Source organism: Mustela nigripes, chromosome 10, assembly GCF_022355385.1.
Source record: "Mustela nigripes isolate SB6536 chromosome 10, MUSNIG.SB6536, whole genome shotgun sequence".
NCBI classification, from domain to species: domain Eukaryota; kingdom Metazoa; phylum Chordata; class Mammalia; order Carnivora; family Mustelidae; genus Mustela; species Mustela nigripes.
The window spans coordinates 5467133-5474618 of record NC_081566.1 but is presented as its reverse complement, the minus strand read 5'-3'; the positions used below and the strand labels follow the sequence as shown (position 1 = coordinate 5474618).

The 7486-nt window shown below is 44.0% G+C and overlaps 1 long non-coding RNA gene across 2 annotated transcripts; it reads right to left on the bottom strand.

The window, feature by feature from the left end:
* Positions 1-232: 232 nt before the first annotated feature.
* Positions 233-6374, bottom strand: LOC132026054 (uncharacterized). 2 transcript variants are annotated; one of them, XR_009406748.1, is made up of 3 exons: positions 6246-6374; positions 5702-6015; positions 233-778 (listed from the first exon to the last, which is right to left on the bottom strand). It is a non-coding gene; the product is annotated as an uncharacterized LOC132026054 (long non-coding RNA). The 2 variants fall into 2 exon arrangements; XR_009406749.1 differs by having other exon boundaries at positions 5702-6000.
* Positions 6375-7486: the final 1112 nt, after the last annotated feature.

The window sequence follows — 7486 nt, the reverse complement described above, 5'->3', positions numbered from 1 at the left end:
ATGCAGGGCTCAGTGCCAGGATCCAGGGATCATGACCTGAGCCAAAGGCAGCTGCTTAACGACTAAGCCACCCAGGCGCCCCTGAAACTTCTTCTGTAGGAGATAAAGGCACGGGGCGCCTAGGTGGCTGGGGTGGTTAAGTGTGTGCATCCGGCTCATTGTCATCCCAGGGTCTCTGCTTGGCTGGGAGTCTGCTTCCCCCCCTCCCTCTCCGCTTGCCACTCCCCTTGCTTGTGCACACTCTCTCTCTCAAATAAATAAAATCATTTAAAAAAAAAAAGGAAAAGAACATAGGAAGGGCTCTGCATCAGTTGAACTAGGTGTCTGCGTCAGCTGCTGAGCTGAGCTTTGTGTCTTTCCTTGGCTTTAAGAAGTGAAGCAAACCCCAAACTTTCGATCAGCCCCAGCTGGGTGCCACCCTGGGAATTTCTTCACCCACCGCATCTCAGTTTGAGGAACCTAGAAAGTCAAGGATGGCAATTTGAATAGATTTGGCTTCCCAGGAGCTCAGAGGCAAATCTGCCAGCAGAGTCCAAAGACCATCTACCATTTTTACTAGAATTTGCTAAAAATAACGAACATCTTCTGTCTCGCACTGGCACACAATGGTGTTCGGCACAATTATTTTACTGCCGGGACAGGTCACAAAGGAGGGTGATGGGCACTTACACCAGGCCCTTGGCTTGTACCGCATGCACTCCATGCTCTTGGGCAATTCTTCAAATACTCAGGCACCAGAAGAAAACTCATTGGGGGCCAAAGTGCTGCTGAACATGACCTAAACATTGAAATAGGCATAGTCATTCCAGTTCCATTTGGGTATATGTAAATAAAATACAAGCATACTCCTGTTAAATTTCTACCAGCTCTTTTTAGCCAACAGAACAGAATTTAATCTCTGGACAATTTCATCAGGACACCTAACATTTTTCATCTTGTAGTAAAGCAGTGCACATATATTTTTTTCTCCCCAACTTGAGGACAAAAAGGCATTCTTTTGGGGCGCCTGGGTGGCTCAGTGGGTTAAGCCGCTGCCTTCGGCTCGGGTCATGATCTCAGGGTCCTGGGATCGAGTCCCGCATCGGACTCTCTGCTCAGCGGGGAGCCTGCTTCCTTCTCTCTCTCTCTCTGCCTGCCTCTCAGTGTACTTGTAATTTCTCTCTGTCAAATAAATAAATAAAATCTTAAAAAAAAAAAAAAAGGCATTCTTTTTCAAATCGCTTTAGTTATCTGGAATAGGTACTTCCTGTCCAATACAAAAGATAGAAAGGGTATGAAGTCATCTGTGTGCGTGACCTGCCTCGCCCACTGCTCCCCTGGACTCCTTGTTTTTTTCCAGAAGCAGCCGGTATTGCCAGTTTCTTGGGTATACTTCCTCCATCTTTTACACCCATCGAAGCACACCAGATATGTATACATTCATATATTCTTCAATCTCTCTCTCAGAAAAAAATAATAGAAATGGTAGCATACTGTCTGCACCTTCTTTCTTTGTTCTTGATGGATCTTGGAACTCATTCCACATCATTCTCTCGAGTCTCCCCCTGCGTTTTCACAGGTGATTGTATGTGCGTGTGCTTGTGGCAACACACCATTGCACGGGTGTGGCTTATCCCTGTTCATTGATGGCTTCTCTCTCTTTTTTCATTAATGTCTTCTTGTCTTTTGCTGTTACAAAAGCTGCAATGAATATCCTTGTACATATGTTGTTCTGCAAATGTGTGAGTCCAAAAGTGTACCCATTTCCCCATACGCTCGCCATGCGGGATGTTTATCAAACTTGGCTCTTTGTCAGTGTGATAGTAACCATGGTAGTGCGGTAGGACTGAAATCCCAGTTCTCTTATTATGAGGCTGAGGATATTTTGTATGCTTAAGAGCAATTATATATTTCCCTTTTTATTAACTAAGCATTCTTGTTCTTTGTCCACTATGCTTTTGAATTGTTTTTAACCTTCATTTTAAAAAGTGCTTTATGGTATGAGTTGCAAATATTTTAGCCCATCTTTTTTGTACATCTGTCATCTTGATTAATTGTGGCTTTTGCCATGCTGAAATTTTTACTTTTATGTTGTTCAGATCTATCCATCTTTTATGTTTCGGTGCTTTATATTGCATTAATAAATGCCTTCCACACATTGAGATACCAATATATCCTTGCTGGGGCAGCTGAGTGGTCCAATTGGTTAAACATCTGACTCTTGGTTTCACCTCAGGACGTGATCTCAGGGTGTATCGCACTCAGCGTGGAGTCTGCTTGATTCTCCCTCTCCCTCGGCCTCTCCCGTTCACACGTTCTCTCTCTAAAATAAATAAATCTTTTAAATATATATTTACATCTTGCTTTTCAGACTTCTAGAATATCTTTTTTTTATATCTTAATTTTTGATCCATCTAAGTTGCATCCTGGTGACGGTATGACGTGGATTCAGACTGCATTTTTTTTCTAGATGGTTAACCAGTATCCCCAGATCATTTTTTAAATCCATGTTTCCACAATAATTTCAAAATGCTGATTTTTCATTTAATAAATTCCTATGTATATTTAAGCCTAATTCCCAACTTCGTGTATTCACTGTCCTGTTTTACTTATAGCTTTACAAGTATCTGGTTATATACCTCTAATAATTTGGCATGGCAAAGAAAAGATTTCATTCATTTTTAACCCAGTCCCTACCCTTCCGTAAGGTCAAGTTTGCTTATTTCATTTTTCTATTTATTCATCCCATTCACGCACCTACTTATTTACTATACAGACATTTATTAAGCAGTTTCTAAATATCTGGCATTATGCCAGTGCAAGAGAGCAGTAGATGAATGGCAGTCCCTACTCTTAGAGAGTTCACGGAGAGCGGGCACACAGATGGTACCTGGGGAATGTCAAATATTGGTAGTCAGTGGTCAAGGACACGGCCTTCGAGGCAGACAGTCTCTAGTCAGATTTGGGCTTGACCACTTGCTCACTGTATGGCCTTGGGCAAATGAACCTCTCCGCTTCTCATCTAAAAGTGGTGGTAGCAACACCTACCTTTTAGGTTGTTATGAGAATTAAAAGATTTAATACACTTAGAATATTCCTGGCACCAAGAAGTTCTAGTTACGACAACCTTGTCACCACTAGCCCCCCGCGAGCTCCTGGGGAATGTGTCAGTGCCCTGATAAGATGTCTTCCCTGCCTCCTCATCTGGTTGACAGGAATATTACCACGGCCCGAGACTCTACAGCTCCCTCACACTCAACAGCTGTGAGCAGCTTCACCTCCTCCTGTCCTGAGACCACCGAGACCCATCTCATTGGGCCATTTATTTCTTTTTCCATCATCTACCCACACCCCACACCCCATGCTCCCAAACACCAGACTCTCAGGTCATCCTCTTTCCCCACATGAGAATCCCCACACAGCTCTGCACATTTCCTTTCTGGTCCCTTCTCCTAGCCCTCCCCATCTCATAAAACCCTTTTATGGGGACCTCTGGAGCTCAAGGGGGTTTGTGGGCACACCGGTGCTCCATTATAACCACCTCTTGTCAGAACATTCCCTCCTCTTCATGTTTCTCTGTTCTCTCCACTTCAGTTGTCTCTTCCCCACCTTCCTCATGCCCCTGGGCTTGGAGGGGAGATGGGTGCCCCCCGGCTCCTCATTTCCCCTCACTTCTCCCTAAGAACTTCAAGGTTGGAGTGTCCTGTGGACAGATTGTCACCTACCCCTCCTTGCTGTTGTCACCAACTCTGCCAGCACACTCACCCTTTCTTCAATGATCTCAGCTCTGGGGTCCCTGCCGCGCTCTCCAGTGCTACTTCTGCCATGGTTCTTGGGGATTTCAGTCTCCATGGAGATCATCTTTTCAAATCCTGATGTCTCAGTTCTTCGACATCGTCTCCTTAGTGAACTTGTCCTGCATCCCACTTCAGTTACCCAGTCTCCTACTCCTATCCTGGTCCTTACAATTATTAGTAACACAACCCCAGAATGCATTCGTTTCTAATTCTCTGCTCCACTTACCACCTCAGTGTTTGGGCTCATATCTCCTGGCACCCCAAGTTCAACAGTTCCGCTCTTGCATGTGGGACCTACAATCTGTTGATTCAATCACATCACCATTTCCCCCATCTCTTACCACACACGGTCTTCATTTAGCTTTTTACCATGTTAAAATCCACAGTTAAGGGTCACTCCCTTGCAGGCCTTCTCATCTCCTTTGCTGATCTTTTCCTTTCTTTGTTTGGTACAGGCCACTCCTTGCTAAACCCAACTCTGCCAATTCTGTGTCAACACCAGCGCATCCGATAATAACTGCAGAAGGACCCGTTACCAGGCCGCCCCATTTCACTGTAAATTTATGATCATCACCTCAAGGGCACCCTTAATGCTACTGTGTTACCCTAGTCCCTCACTCTCCCACTCTTCTGGATGGTTCCTTCATACCTTCTCCTCTCTCCTCAAAACTCCAACATCTCCATCCCAACCTCATGCCTAGCTTCGTACTTTACTGAGAAAGAAGCAGCATTGGGAAGAGAACTTATACAAGCCCCTTCTGGGCCATATACCCAGCCACTGGCATCTGTCCTATATCTGTGTCCTAGCCACCTCAGCCTGTTAGAAGGGATTACTTGCTCGCACTTATTCTTCAGGTCAACACCACTCCTTGGGTCTAAAGCTCATCCCTCTCACTTAGAGCACTGCACCTGCGATTCTTATTTACTCTGGCACGCTTCATGCTGCCTTCTCTATTTGATAATTCCCACTACCTTATAAACGTGTTATGATTTATCCAATTAAAAATAAAAACAATGGGGCAGCTGGGTGGCTCAGTGGGTTAAAGCCTCTGCCTTCGGCTCAGGTCGTAATCCCAGGGTCCTGGGATCGAGCCCCACATCGGGCTCTGCTCAGCAGGGAGCTTGTTTCCACCTCGCTCTCTCTGCCTGCTTCTCTGCCTACTTGTGATCTCTGTCTGTCAAAATAAATAAAATCTAAAAATAAAAATAATAATAATAGATAAATAAATAAAAATAAAAACAATTGCGGTGCCTGGTGGGTCAGCCAGTGAAGCATCTGACTCTTGGTTTTGGCTCAGATCCTGTTCTCAGAGACCTGAGATCAACTCCCGCATATGGAGCCTGCTTGGGACTCTCTCTCTCTCCCTATCTCCCTCCCCCACCCTCTCTATCTGAAAAGAAATAAAATTTCAAATAAGTAAGAACAAGTAATCCTTACACTTTTCTATATTGCTCCATTATCCGCTCTTAGAGCCAAGTGTCTCTAAAGAATTGTGTTTTCTTTCTTTCCTTTCCTCCCATCGTCTCAGCTGTTATTATTCCTATCAAGGTCTCCGGTGACTTTCGTACTGCCCAGCTGATGGTCAGTCTCAGTCCCCCTCTCAGTTAACCTCCCAGCAACATTTCTTCGGCACCGTTGAAACAGGTTCTTCACTTGATTTCTAGGAGAGACACCACATTCTCTTGGTTCGTTCCTGTCTTGCTAATAGTTCTCAGTCTTAGCTGTATTATCTCCCTTCCTCCCGATTTTATAGTTCCTCAGGCTCAGCCTCCAGGAAGAATGAACCCTACGGACACCCTGATTTTAGATTTCTAGATGCCCGAACATGGAGAGAACAAAATTGCTATTGGTTTAAGCCATCCCGTTTGTAGTGATTCGTATGGCAGTCCTAAGAAATTGACACACACTTCAATAAACTACTTACAAACAGACCAGTCAACCGTTAGTGGTGATTTCCATCTGAAGTCACGTGACAGGGTCCTTTCTGTGGCCACTAGTCCTGGCGCCGCCTCTCTGACTTTGCTTCCCTCCCCTTCCTTTGCGCGCTCTGCTGCAACCACGCTATTCTCTGCTGTTGCTTTAGCGCTCCAGGTTCACTCCCACTTTCGGGCCTCTGCGCTCCGTCCATCTGCCTGGAATGCTCGTCCCACAGACATCCTGCAGCTCTTCCTCTACCTTCTTCACATGTCTGCTTAAACGCCGTCTTCTCAAATGTATAAATTCCTAGAAACACACAAACTACCAAAGCTGAGTCAGGAAGAAACAGAAAATTTGAACAGACCAATAACCAGCAAAGAAATTATATCAGTAATGAAAAATTTTTTCTTAAAAAAGCCTCCGAACAAACAAAAATGCAGGACATATGGCTTCACAGGTGAGTACCACCAAATATTTAAGAAGAGTTAATACCTATTCCCAAAAAGTAGAAAAGGAAAACTTCCAAATTCATTCTATGAGGCCAGCATTACCCTATATCAAAATCAGGTAAAGACATCACCAGAAAGAGAGAACTGCAGACCAATATCCATAGTATCTGTTCTGTATGGATAAGTATTTTTATGATTTGTCCTGAAAACTGACCGGCTAGACCTGCACGTACCCAGGCAGGCTAAGGAATGTTGTTTGTGAGACTCATGCTGTGTGAATAACCTTGGGAGCCTAATTGTTTAAAATATAATATCCGGCCTCTGGGTCAGAACTGGCCCTTCTGTTCCGGACACCAAGAGCTACAAATCTTGTCTCACATCCGCTCCTGCTGCAGGCTGGGCTGGCCCCCCCTAGAACGGAATCGGGGAGGGGAGACGGACACACACGGCCCAGGCTCCTTGAAAATATAGAAACATGATAACCTGAAAGTGCAGCCCGGTCCAAACTGCACGTTGGGAGGCAAATGTTTAATTTCAAAACCTGTTATTTGCCCTATAAACGTGGCCCTTATGGGGATGGTCAGGTACAAGTCTCACCTGAGCGGAGGATGCTCTGCCCAGGCCTCTCAGTCAGGACTCCCGCCTGGCTGTTTCCATGGGGCCTCCCTGGCTGAGGAGGTTTGATGTTGCAAGTACTGGGTTTGATGTAACTTTGCTTCTTTCTCATTTATTGTGTACTGTTACCTTCGTCTTGTATAGATTCCTTTCCTCCTCTGCTTTTATTAGGCTTCTGTAATAATAATAATATTAAGTTTTCTTTTCTTTTTGAAACCAAACCATGCCTATTGTGACTCCTTTGTGCAGAACATAAATATAGATGCAAAAGTCCTTGACAAAATACTAGCAAACTGAATCCAACCATACATTTAAAAATTTATCATGATCAAATGGGATTTATTCCTGGGTTGAAGGGTGGTTCAATATTTACAAATCAATCAACGTGATACAGCACATCAGTAAGAGAAGGGGTAAGAATCATATGATCATTTCAATAGACACAGAAAAGGCATTTGACGAAGTACAACATTCATTCATGTTGAAAACCCTCAACAATCATACACAAAAATAAATTCAAAATGGATTAAAGACCTAAATGTGAAACCTGAAACCATAAAAATATTAGCAAAGAACACAAGCAGTAACCTCTTTGACATCAGCCTTAGCAACTTTTTTCTAGATATGTCTCGGCGCAAGGGAAATAAAGGCAAAAATAAACTATTGGGACTTTATCAAAATAAAAAGCTTCTGCCCAGCAAAGGAAATGACCAACAAAACTACAAGGC